At 45.8% G+C, this 14,859-nt stretch overlaps 1 pseudogene; it reads left to right on the forward strand.

Annotated features, from left to right (window-relative positions):
• Positions 1-11,137: 11,137 nt before the first annotated feature.
• Positions 11,138-11,256, forward strand: LOC135054375 (5S ribosomal RNA; annotated as a pseudogene).
• The last annotated feature ends 3,603 nt before the right edge of the window (positions 11,257-14,859 follow it).

Raw genomic sequence — 14,859 nt, forward strand, 5'->3', positions numbered from 1 at the left:
ACGTTGGGATTACTTACACATGCGCTGTGATTTAGAAACATATCCAGTATCCTTAGCCTGTTTAAGGAATACTATTTTTGTACTTGCTACATTATTACCTTCGTTCCTAGTTCTGTTTTTAAACACAGACTAGTTTTTTTTAACACATTGTATCCCTCACAGAGGTCGCATTTTAGCTTGTGCATTTGATCAATCCAGCATCCCCCCCCTGTTTTTGCAGCAATATTACTGGATATATTGTCCTTTTGCATTCTTTACCTAGAAGAATACTATTACTTAAAATACATATTTTTGTACACTTTGGGTATATTTACTAACATTCGTAACTCTCCCGATTTGGTGGGAGAATAATCACGAATGACATCGAAAGTGTAAAACTGTAACTTTTTGAATTTGTTACGACTAATTTACTAAGCTGCCGTATTCTGCATTTTCGGGTTTTTCGATGTCATTCGTTTTTTTAGGCAGTGTTTTACGTGAGTGACTTGTAAAACACTGCCGACTTTAATACAATGAATCTCGGCCGGATCTGAGAGATCCGTGCTGGGCTTCATTGTGCACTTTGTTTAAAAAAAAAAAAAAAAGTTTAAATGTAAAAAAAAAAATTGCGTGGGGTCCCCCTTCCTAAGGCAAACCAGCCTCGGGCTCTTTGAGCCGATCCTGGTTGCAGAAATATGGGAAAAAAATGGACAGGGGTTCCCCCATATTTAAGCAACCAGCATCGGGCTCTGCGCCTGGTCCTGGTTCCAAAAATACAGGGGACAAAAAGCGTAGGGGTCCCCCGTATTTTTAAAACAAGCACCGGGCTCCACTAGCTGGACAGATAATGCCACAGCCGGGGGTCACTTTTATACCGTGCCCTGCGGCCGTGGCATCAAATATCCAACTAGTCACCCCTGGCCGGGGTACCCTGGGGGAGTGGGGACCCCTTCAATCAAGGGGTCCCCCCCCAGCCACCCAAGGGCCAGGGGTGAAGCCCGAGGCTGTCCCCCCCCCCCCCATCCAATGGGCTGCGGATGGGGGGCTGATAGCCTTTGTTGATAGTTATGAATATTGTTTTTAGTAGCAGTACTACAAGTCCCAGCAAGCCTCCCCCGCAAGCTGGTACTTGGAGAACCACAAGTACCAACATGCGGCGGAAAAACGGGCCCGCTGGTACCTGTAGTAGTAGTAGTAGTAGTAGTACTACTACTAAAAAAATACCCCAAAAAAGACAATACACACACACCTTGAAAGTAAAGTTTTATTACATCCATCCACACAAACATACATACATACTTACCTTATGTTCACACGAGGGTCGGTCCTCTTCTCCAGTAGAATCCATGGGGTACCTGTTGAATAAATTATACTCACCAGATCTAGGGTACCAGGCTCCTCGGATAATCCTTTTGTAATCCACGTACTTGATTAAAAAAATAAAACGGAGACCCGAGCCACGCACTGAAAGGGGACCCATGTTTTCACATGGGTCCCCTTTCCCCGAATGCCAGAAACCCACTCTGACTGATGTCTAAGTGGGTTTCTTCAGCCAATCAGGGAGCGCCACGTTGTAGCACCCTCCTGATCGGCTGTGTGCTCCTGTACTGACTGACAGGCGGCACACGGCAGTGTTACAATGTAGCGCCTATGCGCTCCATTGTAACCAATGGTGGGAACTTTCTGCTCAGCGGTTGACCAAAAGTGAACTCGCCGCTGACCACAAAGTTCCCACCATTGGTTACAATGGAGCGCATAGGCGCTACATTGTAACACTGCCGTGTGCCGCCTGTCAGTCAGTACAGGAGCACACAGCCGATCAGGAGGGTGCTACAACGTGGCGCTCCCTGATTGGCTGAAGAAACCCACTTAGACATCAGTCAGAGTGGGTTTCTGGCATTCGGGGAAAGGGGACCCATGTGAAAACATGGGTCCCCTTTCAGTGCGTGGCTCGGGTATCAGTTTTATTTTTTTAATCAAGTACGTGGATTACAAAAGGATTATCCGAGGAACCTGGTACCCTGGATCTGGTGAGTATAATTTATTCAACAGGTACCCCATGGATTCTACTGGAGAAGAGGACCGACCCTCGTGTGAATATAAGGTAAGTATGTATGTATGTTTGTGTGGATGGATGTAATAAAACTTTACTTTCAAGGTGTGTGTGTGTGTGTGTGTGTGTGTATTGTCTTTTTTTGGGTATTTTTTTAGTAGTAGTACTACAGGTACCAGCGGGCCCGTTTTTCCGCCGCATGTTGGTACTTGTGGTTCTCCAAGTACCAGCATGTGGGGGAGGCTTGCTGGGCCTTGTAGTACTGCTACTAAAAACAATATCTTACACTTTTACAAAAAGGCTATCAGCCCCCCATCCGCAGCCCATTGGATGGGGGGGACAGCCTCGGGCTTCACCCCTGGCCCTTGGGTGGCTGGGGGGGGACCCCTTGATTGAAGGGGTCCCCACTCCCCCAGGGTACCCCGGCCAGGGGTGACTAGTTGGATATTTGATGCCATGGCCGCAGGGCACTGTATAAAAGTGGCCCCCGGCTGTGGCATTATCTGTCCAGCTAGTGGAGCCCGGTGCTGGTTTTAAAAATACGGGGGACCCCTACGCTTTTTGTCCCCCGTATTTTTGGAACCAGGACCAGGCGCAGAGCCCGATGCTGGTTGCTTAAATATGGGGGAACCCCTGTCATTTTTCCCCCCATATTTCTGCAACCAGGATCGGCTCAAAGAGCCCGAGGCTGGTTATGCTTAGGAGGGGGGACCCCACGCAATTTTTTTTCAACAAATTAACACTTTCCCACCCCTTCCCACTGATATACATGCACGGATCTCATGGATCCGTGCATGCCTATCCAATCACGGCTCAAAAAAGCAGGTCTGTTTTTTTTTTTTTTTTAGCACTTTTTTACGAGTTGTATTTTTTCACGGCAGTGTTTTTTTGCTTTGCACTTCTTAGTAAATTACCGAGATTCATACTTAAACAGCCGCGTTTTGACCGATGGTGTATTCATTCGTATTTTTTTTGTTGGACTTGCAAAAAAAATACGAATGGCCTCATCACTGCCGTGATTTCTGCTTAGTAAATTACCGAGATGACACTTTGAAGAAAAAACGGCATCTCGGACAAAATCGGGACCTTAGTAAATATACCCCATAGTATCAATCCAGAGACTGCAATTTTGTTGTTGTGCCCAGAAACAATCCAGCTGTAATTTTCATTAGCATTGGGTGGAGACACTGTATTCTAACGCCAAAAATTTTTATTCAGGTTTTTTTGTTATGCAAAACAGGGGTACAGAAAGAAGAAAAGGGAGGGAGGGGAGGGGAAGCAGTAAATACATATATGAGACAATGGGGTATATTCAATTAGCAGCGATAATGGACTTTTCGCTTGAAAAGTCCGGTTTTCGCGCAAAAAAATCGAACTTTTCCCGAGAAACGCAATTACAGCCTATTCAATTTTCCTGGAAAGTTTATCGGTGATAATTTTTTCACTAATTTCACTTCACCTACTCTGAAGCAGGTGAAAAGTTGGGAAAAGTCACTATTTTAAGGTAAAAATGTTTGGATATGATACAGAACTCCTGGGTCACCCCCCTTAATGACTAATTAGGGACGTTGAGGTTTTTAATTATTTTTAATTGGCCAATAATGACATGTAATTTTTGGGGTGAAAAAGTACAAATTGATGGAAATTGGGGTTCAAGGTATTTAACAGGTATATTGGGGTGCTTTATGAGTGGGACAGGTGTTTTTAGGCTTGCAGATGGGAGTAATCGGTCTGTTTCCACTTTTTTTTTAAAGTACCCTAAAATGACCCAAATATATACTTATACCCATTTTCATGTACCCCAAATTTAATGAGAGCATTTATTTTGCTCAAAAAAACTTGCTTTCTATCATTTTTTTGCATTTTTAAAAAAATGCATATAACAGCCATTTCACACAATTTAAGTCCCCAAAAACTCTCTAATGTGATCTCTAATACACTTCTCTTCTGTTTTCCTATCTTAGTTTAGCATTTTTTGGGGTACAGGCTGATTTCCACATTTTCACCTGCACTTTTCACTGCAAGAATTTTCAGGTGAAACCCGTTTGGAATTAAATAGGTCGAAAAATGGAGCGTTTTCGCGGCAATTTTCGCCTGATTGCCGCAAAAAATTTTCGGGTGAAAAATTGCAGCGAATTTGCGGATAATTGAATACCCTAGTAAATGTATACTTATACATACAATTCAAAATCGATCAAACATATGTATCAGAAGAACTACAATGGACGTAATGTAGTAAGGGGTACATAATGAAAAAAAAAGAAAAGAAAAAAAACACTGAGTCCACAATAATGCAAATTGCAACCATGAGCACAGAGCGATCCCAGACTCAGGAAGAGGAGGTGTCTCCAGCTAGGGGAGGGATGTGAAGGTGTATGTCCGGGGAGGAGGATCGCAGTACTAAATTTGCTCCCTCACCCTCCGTGGTAAAAAGCAGCCATGGCTTCCAGCGCAGCAGAGGGGACTTGGCAGAAAGGGAGCAAGGCATATACTCAGTCTCCATCAAGAATTGCTTCTGAATTTTATGTATGACTTTCATTAAGGGGGGGTATGGGTTGTTTCCAATTCTGGGCTTAGACCGCACGAGCTGCAAGGCAAATATGGCCTAAAACATACTGTAAATTAGCACCTACGGTGCGCGGGTAGACATTTAGTAAAGCAATGAGGGGGGTGGGGGACAGAGTGAGTCCAAGTACTTTATTAATCAGCCCAAACACCTCGACCCAGTACAACTTAATAGAGGGGCAGGTCCAAAAAATATGAAAAAGATGGCCCACCTCGCCGCAGAGGCGCCAGCAAAACTTCGAGCATGCAGGCCAAATCGTATGCAACCTGTCGGGTGTGAGATATAACCTATGCAGTAACTTGACGTGCATCTCGGAATGATTTAGGCATTTAGACATAGTAAAGGAAGACATAAAAATGTGTTGCCATTGGGGTTCGGTAAGGGTACAACCAATATCCACCTCCCACCTGATTTGGGCTCTAGTTTTAAGAACGGGAACCAATGCTAGTAGTGTTTTGTACCAGAAGGAGATCTCACCTGCAGAAGCATCTTCAGAAAGACGACGCAGGACCTGAGACATAGAAGGGTGCAATGGGGAGGGGGCAAGGTGGAGGCTGTTCCACCAATGTTGTATTTGATAGTATCTGAGTCTCTCAGATTCAGGTAAAGCAAAGCGTTCTTGGATGGTAGAGAAGGAGCTAAGCACGGGCCCATTGAACAGGTCTCCCAGTAAACCAATCCCTCTAGAACGCCAACCTGCCAAATTGAGATTAGGGATTAGGGCGGCTACTGTGTGTAGGGAAATTCAAGGTAAGGTATGAAAGGGAGAAGATAGGCTCATGATCAGTCTGTCCCAGACCTGTAGAGTGGCTCGGGTTGAGGGGAGAAGGCGTAGATCCGGAGGTCGCATAGATTTGAGTAGCCAAAAAAGATCGCTCAAGGGGAATCTGGGGCAGGCTAGTCCCTCCAAACACGTCCACTCCGAATGGGCATCACTAAAGAGAGCTTTAATCTGGGCTAAGAGGCAGGCTTCCTGGTATAGAGAAAGGTTAGGCATGTCGAGGCCACCAACTCTCCTAGGCAATGACATCCTGGCGCGGGACAATTTAGGCGGTCGCGAAGACCAGACATAGTTGGTGAGGATAGTAGTAGCCTTATCTAAATATTTCTTGGGGAAGACAAAGGGGATTGTGCGAAACAGGAACATTAATTTGGGAAGCAACGACATTTTAAAGGCGGCCAGACGTCCCAGCCATGATATTTCATAACTAAGCCACGATTTGGTGGACAATTGTAGCGCGGTCAGTAAAGGGGGGAGGTTAACGTCAAATACAGAAGAGGAGGATGGGGGGATATAGATACCCAAATACCGTATTGAGGTAGTTTGCCAATTGTAGGGGTATTTAGCACACAAAGGAGCCATGCAGTGAGTGAGATTAATAGGCAGGGCATCAGTTTTAGTTGTGTTTAATTTGTAATAGGACGCTGCAGAGTACCTCTCTAAAATATAACGTAAATGAGGGAGTGAGGTGCAGGGGTCGGTTACAAATAAAAGGACATCATCGGCAAATAAACGCAGTTTATGGGAGGCGGTGCCGAGTTGGAGTCCTGGGAGCTGCGGGTCCGCCCGGATCTTAGCTGCCAAAGGTTCAATCGCCAGGACAAAAATGAGAGGGGAGAGGGGGCAGCCCTGACGCGTGCCGTTGTAAATTGGGAAGGGGGAAGACAGAAACCATTACTAAAGACCCGGGCCGAGGGCGAGCTATACAAGGCTAGTATGGATGACAGGATTCGGTCGCGGAAGCCAAATTTCAATAATACTTCCCGTATGTAGGTCCAGTTTATGCGGTCAAAAGCCTTCTCCGCATCTAAGGATAACAGGAGAAGGCCCTGTTCACGGGCTGTGGAGTCTACGAGGTTAAATACTCTACGAGTATTATCAGACGCTTGTCGACCAGGGATAAATCCGACCTGGTCGGGGTGTATCAAGGAGGGAAGGAGGGCGTTCAATCCGTAAGCTATTAATTTAGCATATATTTTAATGTCGCCGTTTAACAGCGCAATGGGGCGGTAGTTTTGGCAAGAAGTCAAGTCCTTACCTGGTTTGAGGATCGTGACAATACGAGACTCCAGCATCTCCCTTGGGAGAGTGCCCTGAGAAGTGATTTCATTATAAACTGTTACCAGAGATGGAGCTAGGAGGTCCTGGAGTGAAACATAAAAATCATTAATAAAGCCATCTGGGCCTGGCGCCCTATCTTTAGGGAGGGATTTAATCGCCCTTAGCGTGTCCGTGGTGGACCAGGGGGCATTCAGCATTTCTAATTGGTCGTCGATAATGGAAGGAAGTTTCAAATCAGCGAGAAAGGAGTTGATAGAGGAAAGAGTGGGCTGCGGGGTAGAAGGGTCAGTCGAAAGATTATAAAGTTGGGAATAGAAGTCAGCAAACTGATTTGATATCTCCAAAGGGTTAGATATTTTGGCGCCTGTTGGGGACATAATAAGCTTAATTCTATTCCTAGCTTGTTTCGCTCTAAGCTTACGAGCAAGCAATTTTCCCGGTCTATTCCCCGCCAGGTAAAATTTCTGACGCATCCTGTTTAGTGAAGCCTGGGTGCGCACCATAAGCAATGTCTGAAGTTGGGACCTAATATCAGCTAGCTCTTTCTGGAGGGATCTCGAGGGTCGAGTTTGATTTTTCTCCTCGAGTTCCTTAAATTTACGCTCCAAATCATTCAAACGTTGTTGATGTAGTTTCTTGAGGTGGGCTCCTGCCTGTATTGCCGCCCCTATAGCAACGGCTTTCAGCGCGCACCAGAAATTCAGAGTGGACGTGTCCGAAGGAGAATTAAATTCCAAGTAGGACATGATGCTGTCTACTATAATTTTTTTAGATATGGGGTTGGCCAGTAAGTGAGGAGGGAGTCTCCAAGGTCGGGGCGGGGCATGCTGACTATTAAGGTCCCATTTAAGGATCAGCGGGGCATGATCCGACCAGGTTATTGGAAGGATATTCGCGGATCTAGTAAATTGGAGGGTCCATTTATCAGAAAACAAAAAAATCAATACGGGCATAGGAGTTGTGAACGGGAGAATAGTATGTGTACTCACGGCCTGTAGGGTTTTGCACTCGCCAAATATCATAGAGGTCAAATTCAGCCAGGAGATTGCGGAAGGCTAAGCATGGGGCGTTAGAGGAGGCTAAAGGGGAAGGAAAGGGCCTGGGAGACCTGTCCAACCTAGGGTCAAGGACCAGATTAAAGGCCCCCATGAGGAGGAGCGAGCCTATACAGTTCTTCTGGATAACTAAACATAGTTTACGTAAAAAAGCCACTTGATTTGAGTTAGGGGCATAAGCTGAAACCAGGGTAACCGGTTTGTCATTTAAAAGGCCACTCAAGACAAGATAGCGGCCATTTTTATCGGCAACCTGGGAGTGTAAAGTGAAGGAGACAGAGTTTTTAAACAATATAGCTACACCATTCCTCTTAAAAGGGCCGTTTGCGAAATAACCGATAGGGAACCTGCGGTCTTTAAACGTAGGGGGCGCTAAGGACGAAAAGTGTGTCTCCTGCAGCGCAACAACATCCGCCTTGTGCCTAGCAAAATAGTCCAATGCCAACCTTCGCTTATTAGGGGAGTTTAACCCCTTAACGTTCATGGACAGAACCTGGAGCATCGAGACGATCTAAAGCACGCCATGAGTGGTGAGATATTTCGGTATACATATAAGAAATGTTTTTGTCTTATACAGTTAGAGTGTTGCGAGGGGGGGGGGAAGGAAGGGAATAACGGGGGAAGAAAGGGTAAGAACAAACCAAAACGACCCAGTGCATCGGGTCGGTATAACTACTGCAAGGAAAGCAAAAAAAATGCAGTAGTACATTAACGGGGGGGAACATGTGGCCTAACGCCACCACCACCTATGAACCTAGATGAGGAGAAAAAAAAGAGACATGTACAGATACAAATATGCCTACCAACCATGTAAAGAAAACAGAGAACATATACGCATGAACTAAACCATGAGCACGGAGCCGGGACTCCAGAAATATAACAACTAACAGGGTAACTCACGTGACCACGTCAAAATGATTAGCTAAGACCCATCCGCTAGTACGGTACAGAGTAACGTCCATATTCAAAGTCCAAATTCAAAGTGACGACTTCAGGCGACGAACCACTCCGATTGAGGAGTTGACTGTTTCTTGGATCCAGGCGGCATCGTGACAGGAATATCCCACTCCGATAGCAGCGTGACTCCAGCTTCCAATGAGGCAACTGTGTAGGATTTATTTTCATACGAGATGATGAGCTTTACAGGAAAACCCCATCGGTACTTGATCTCTTGGTCACGGAGTGCCAGGGTAACAGGGATAAACGATCGTCTTTTAGCCAAAGTCAAAGCTAAGAAATCTGGAAAAAGTTGTAATCCACCAAGCGCATCAGAGTCCGAGTCTCTTGCCGCCTTCAGGATGCGTTCTTTCGTCGTGAAGAAGTGCACTCTCATGAGCGTGTCTCGCGAGAGCGAGGGAGGAACCGAGCGTGGTTTAGGTAGTCTATGGATCCTGTCTATAAGCAGCTCCCTGGGGTCAGCCCTGGGCAAGAGCTTCCGAAATAACGCGGTGGCGTAATCTTCCAGCTCAGAATTTTGCAAGGAGTCAGGCATGCCTCGGATCTTGATATTATTGCGCCGAGATCTGTCCTCGATATCCGCAATCTTGAGTTTAAACGCCTCAAGGTCATTCTGCTGTTGATCATGTGCCGCTATGAGGTCGTTGTGAGACGAGACCAATTCCTCGACTTTCCGTTCCAGATGGTCTGTACGTTCCCCTATAGCATGCAATTCCGTCTTAACCTTTCGGACAGCCGCTGTGAGATCTTGAGTCAGCTCTGTTTTAAACGCTGATAGAGCCTGATACAGAGTTTTGACCGTGAGAGGGGCGTCGGATTCCGGGTCAAACCCCGGGACAGAAGCAGGGCCGCAGGGAGGGTCTGTCGCAGGGGTGGCCATAGAGGACTTCCGTGCAGTAGAGGGGGCAGGAGCCGCTTTCTTAGATGGGAAAGATACTCTAGGAGGCAGCACCTCTTTAACCTTTTTCGGAGGCATTCTGAAGAGATGTAATTCCGTAGGCTAGGCAAGAGCGCTGGAGAGACCCTGGATCCCAGAGAATATATGGTGAAAGGTTAGGTAAGCATAGAGGCCAAAGGTGGTGGTGTGTAAACGGTCTGGACTACATCAGAAGAACGGCATCACCAGAGGCCCGGCATCCGGTCATCACCCTCCAGCAGTGCCCAAGGGACAGATCTCCAGCGAGCAGGGAAGAGTGGGAGCCAGGTACCCAGACAACAGCCAGCAGCACAGCGTCACTGGGGTCGGGCAGACCGTGCCCCCCTGGGCAAACACTCACCCCTCCAAGGATATTCCCACATTGCTGTGCAGGGTCGAGGAGTGTGAGGGGGAGCACAGAAAAGGAGCCAGTCCATCCACAGCTGCAAGGGGGGGGGTAGGTGGCTATTAACAGGCCTCCACACTGGCAGGGCTCAGCAGTCGGGTGTGTGCAGCTAATTTAGGCCCCGGATCCCGGATCTAGTGTAGGTCTCAACTCCCTGAGGCTTCAAAAAGGGCAGCAGACCCCTCGTTTTCCCTATGGAGGGGGTATTTATGTGACAGGGGGGCTCAGGGGGAGCAGGCCAGGCCCGTAGGAGCGGGGGATTGCAGCCGACCTGCGGGCCGGGTGTAGTAAGATGGCCGCCGCCGGGAGTGGTGCCGGAGCAAGGAGGCCGCAGCCGCGGCTCCGGAGGGCAGGGAGCGGGAGTCTAATCCCCGCCGCTGTCCCCGATGGTCTGGGGCAGGTGAGGGGCCGTGGATGGGCCGGTTTGGAGGCAGGGGGAAGCCGCCAGGGGTCCCGGTGCGGCCGCGTTCCGGCCCCGGAGCCCGCGCCCGGGTAGGCCCCAAACTTGAGGTCCCGGCTTCGGGACAAGACGTAGGCCTCAGCTCTAAATCAGTGCCAGGGGGCACCTCTCCAGCTTCCCCGGGGTCTCTGGCGTGATGGGCACCCGCCAGGGGAGAGAATCGGAGGGGAAAGCTGGAGATAGATCGGCATTAAATGCAGGGCCGGCAGGAGCTCATGTAAGGCACGTCTTCTCAGGATGCAGGTCAGGCCACGCCCCCGAGACACTGTATTCTATACCTGATTAATACAAGCATAGAGATCACATTTTGCCTTATATTTTACAACAATCCAGCATCCTTATCCAGTGGGATTATTACTATTTGGCTTCATTTCAGCAACTGCATTAGACTGTATATTTGTATATATGCATAACTACGATTAGTCCATCTGGACATATGCTTTTTGGTAATAACCTGGATTACTTCATCAGTATAGGTACCCTTGTGTACTCCTCTTTTATGTTTCTATCTATACTTCATTCAATGGACTCTCACCACTGATTCAGAGTCATATCCCTGTCTAACATTGGCAGCAGATCCATCTATTTTCCTCTATTGGTTAATTTCTGTCACTTTGCTTTGATACTATGTAATTCGTGAACTCTCATCAGTGATTCCAGAGCTTCCAATTACCGTCTACTTTCTCTACTATCATACCACACTGGAAACGCCCAAAGCCGTCCGAACTTGGAAGCTAATCAGTGTTGGGCTGGGTCAGTACTCAAGTGGGTGACCATTGAGGAAGACTCAGTGTAGTAGAGCACGCATTGGTCCCACATGCTCAGTGTCTAACACTGACAGCAGATTCACTCTGCCATCTTATCTCTTTCTGCTCTCTTTTCTACTAATAATTACAATCAATATTGAGGCTTTATATATTATTATTATTTTGGCACCAATATAGGACAGGGTTTCATTTTGTTATTAGAACGTACCACTTAATATCCAAGTTAATAATTTACTGCATTCAGATCTAATGCCGCCAACCAGGACTTTATTATCATTATCATATCAGCAATTTCGCTAATTGTTTATATTGTTCCTTACTGTCATTTCTCTCATTAACCACTAAGTATCTTAATTTTGTGATAATAAAAATTGATTTTAAATATCATATCTTATCTTGTTTAGTCTATACATTGTTTAAAGTTAAGAGTGCACCCAAAAAAGAGTCTTCTTTTCTCCCTGTTGTTGTATGTCTTAATACTGACTCAGGGTGCACCACCAAACTGTTTAAGAATTAGAAAACCTAGTTTTCTTGTTATTTTCTATTTTTGGTACTGATTACATTGTATTCCTATTACATCCTGTGCGGTATTCCCCAAACATATTTGAAAACCATTTAAACTGTTGTAACTTGCTGGTGCGGTGCAGGGAGACTATGTGTACATTGGGGGTAATTCCAAGTTGATCGCAGCAGGAATTCTGTTAGCAATTGGGCAAAACCATGTGCACTGCAGGGGAGGCAGATATAACATGTGCAGAGAGAGAGTTAGATTTGGGTGGGGTGTGTTCAATCTGCAATCTAATTTGCAGTGTAAAAATAAAGCAGCCAGTATTTACCCTGCACAGAAATAAAATAACCCACCCAAATCTAACTCTCTCTGCAAATGTTATATCTGCCACACCTGCAGTGCACGTGGTTTTGCCCAATTGCTAACAGAATTCCTGCTGCGATCAACTTGGAATTACCCCCATTGTGCACTATTTGGCTTAAATATGTAATGTGTTTTTATGGCTTTTCTATGCGATCACAAACTCTACCGTAATCCTATCCATACCACGCGCTAATGCGCAGGACCGTGGGAGCGACCATACGCAAATTGCGAATATGTGCACGCACAGCAGAACAAGTACATGCGCGGAGGCCATCTGTGTGTAATTTGTACGTGTTGTGTGTACTGCAATATTTTTCGACTTCGACAGTTTCCAAATAGTTTGGATCATAACCCTTATTTAAAAATTGATCCTTAATAGTACACACCTGTGTTTTTTTTTTTTTTTTTTTTTTTTAGTTTCCTAATTTCATAATTACTCTTAATGAGACAAAATTCGCTGCCAGCAGGTACTCCTCGCAGCCAGCTATAATGATGACTACTGTCTTTACTTATAAAGGAATTTCTATTCTTAGTAAATATAGTGGAAATTTCGATATAGATCGTTAGATCCAAAAAAATAACTGTCAGTTCACTAACTGAAACGTATGAATAATGCCAAAATCATTTCTGTTTAGTTTCTACTAAAAATCTAAAAGCGTCCCCCTAACTCTATGCAATTAATATACTTTCATTGACTTCTCACGTATCCATTACCGCTGGTACATCGATGCAGGGGGATAGAGGAGTTTACTGCGGCTTATCGACAGCAGCCTTCCTTGTGCAATCTGCATCCCAGCATGCAGCAGCATTTGCTGGACTGGGGAAGTAGGCTGCTGCTGAGCACTATACAGATGGTTTCTTCGTTCTAGTTGCCAACATGGAGGGGGTAGCCAGGTTGGCTCTGCAAGGGGTAAGCAGTGGTATAGTAGGTGGCATCGGGGTCACCGTTACACAATTCCATGATTACTGCCACTGTAAAGCGTGCGCAGGAGGGTGAAGGGGGGAGCACAATTATTCAATTTACTCAGGAACTGGGTAGTTGCGGGTTGTTTAGGGAGATTCAGGAACATCCTGGATGTTTTGGAAGAGAAGGCAAGTGTGCTCAGCAGCAAGAACAAGCGTGTAAGTGGCATATTAGATGGGCCGGTGGCATGGCCGGACTGGCCATCTGGCACTTCTGGCACATGCCAGAAGGGCCGATGGGCAGGTGGGCCGAATCGGTCACTCAGAGAGCTGGAAAGGTCACGCGCGGCGCAGCCTCCGGCTCTCTGGTTCCATGGTCTCCATGGAAATGGGGGCGTGCCGTGAGTCTATGCCCCAGACTCACAGCGCATCCCGCGTCCCCAGCAACTGCCGCCATGGTAATGGGGGCATGCCACGAGTCCACGCCCCCATGACTCATGGCACGCCCCCATACATCTTATGGCGCGCCCCCCCAAATGCCAGGGCTGAATCAAGGCCCCTGTCCGTCGCTGGCTGGTGGTCATCTCTGTACAAATATCCACAGTTGTGACATTAGCATTTTTGTGTAGATACGCCGTGTACGGGACCGCAGTCGCCACGGGATTGCATCCACCTCTGAATCAGCCCCTGAGTCACTAATTTAAGCAGAGTTTGCGTGAAATTATTCCACACATACCGCATCGGACATATCTACATCATTTGTGGCCACCGCCAAGGCTACATCTTTCTCTGATGTTCTACTGTGTATCCTTAAATAAGGGGCTTTTTTTTTTACATTTGAGGAATGTCTGAAGAAAGGTCCTGGCAGATCTTTCATGAGTAGGATAATTGGTCAAATCTGTTTTTAACAGTAATAAAAAAAAGTGTTTAGATTAAAAATCTGAAAAGAGCTTGGTTTTCATGAAACATTTTAACATTGGATTGAACTAGTTTTCTCTGAAATTTGTTCCCAAATATACTGAGCCTTTTAAGATGGTTAAGAAATGAAATCCTGGATGTTATCAGCTGCATTTGCCTTGGTCACTAAGAAGGTCAAACATAGTTTTATTGTTGAAACCCCCCCCCAAAAAAAAAAAAAAAAACCCAAAAAACCCACCCTGAATAAAAAAAAAATAGACAGGGTCAGGTACATTGTTTGTGCCATTAAAAAAAAGTTATGGTCCTTTAAGAAAGGTCTAGTAATGCTAGTGTTAGGTGATGTTAGTAATGTTAGAAATTACATTGTGTTCCCTTATTGTAGCAGTCAACACTTTCTTACATTGGTGGCCAAGAGCAGTCTGTTAGCATCTTCTGCTCATACAGTGGCTCTCCCCAGGTGCAGCGGTTGTGGGCAGACTGTTAGTGCTCATTCTGTTGGTCCAGGTAAGTTTAAATAGCTCATCTGGTGGGCTGCCTTTGTTCTGGCGTGTGCTGCTGAAAGTTACCTTGTTGTTGATACCTGTTTCTGACAATTCCAGCGCTGGCATACTGAATACCACCCGTTTCGGACATTGGCTATTTATTTGACTTACAATACTATCACGGAAAGTTTCAAATTTTTTTGTTATCTGTGATCCACTGGCAAATGGACATTAACTATTGCATAATAACATGAAATATATTCCTCAATAGAAGTTATTATATTATAAGGTCAAGTATTATCTTTATAGTATTTGCATGTATGGATATTGAGCTAGTACTTTACATCTAAGAATATCATTTAAGACCTGGATATGCTCCTGTCTACCTATAATTCTAAATAATACCCTACTAGTGATAATAATCTGCTACAGTACCTGGGGTTAAATTTACTAAAATGTGAGTT

The sequence above is a fragment of the Pseudophryne corroboree genome, chromosome 2, assembly GCF_028390025.1.
Source record: "Pseudophryne corroboree isolate aPseCor3 chromosome 2, aPseCor3.hap2, whole genome shotgun sequence".
Lineage (NCBI taxonomy): Eukaryota > Metazoa > Chordata > Amphibia > Anura > Myobatrachidae > Pseudophryne > Pseudophryne corroboree.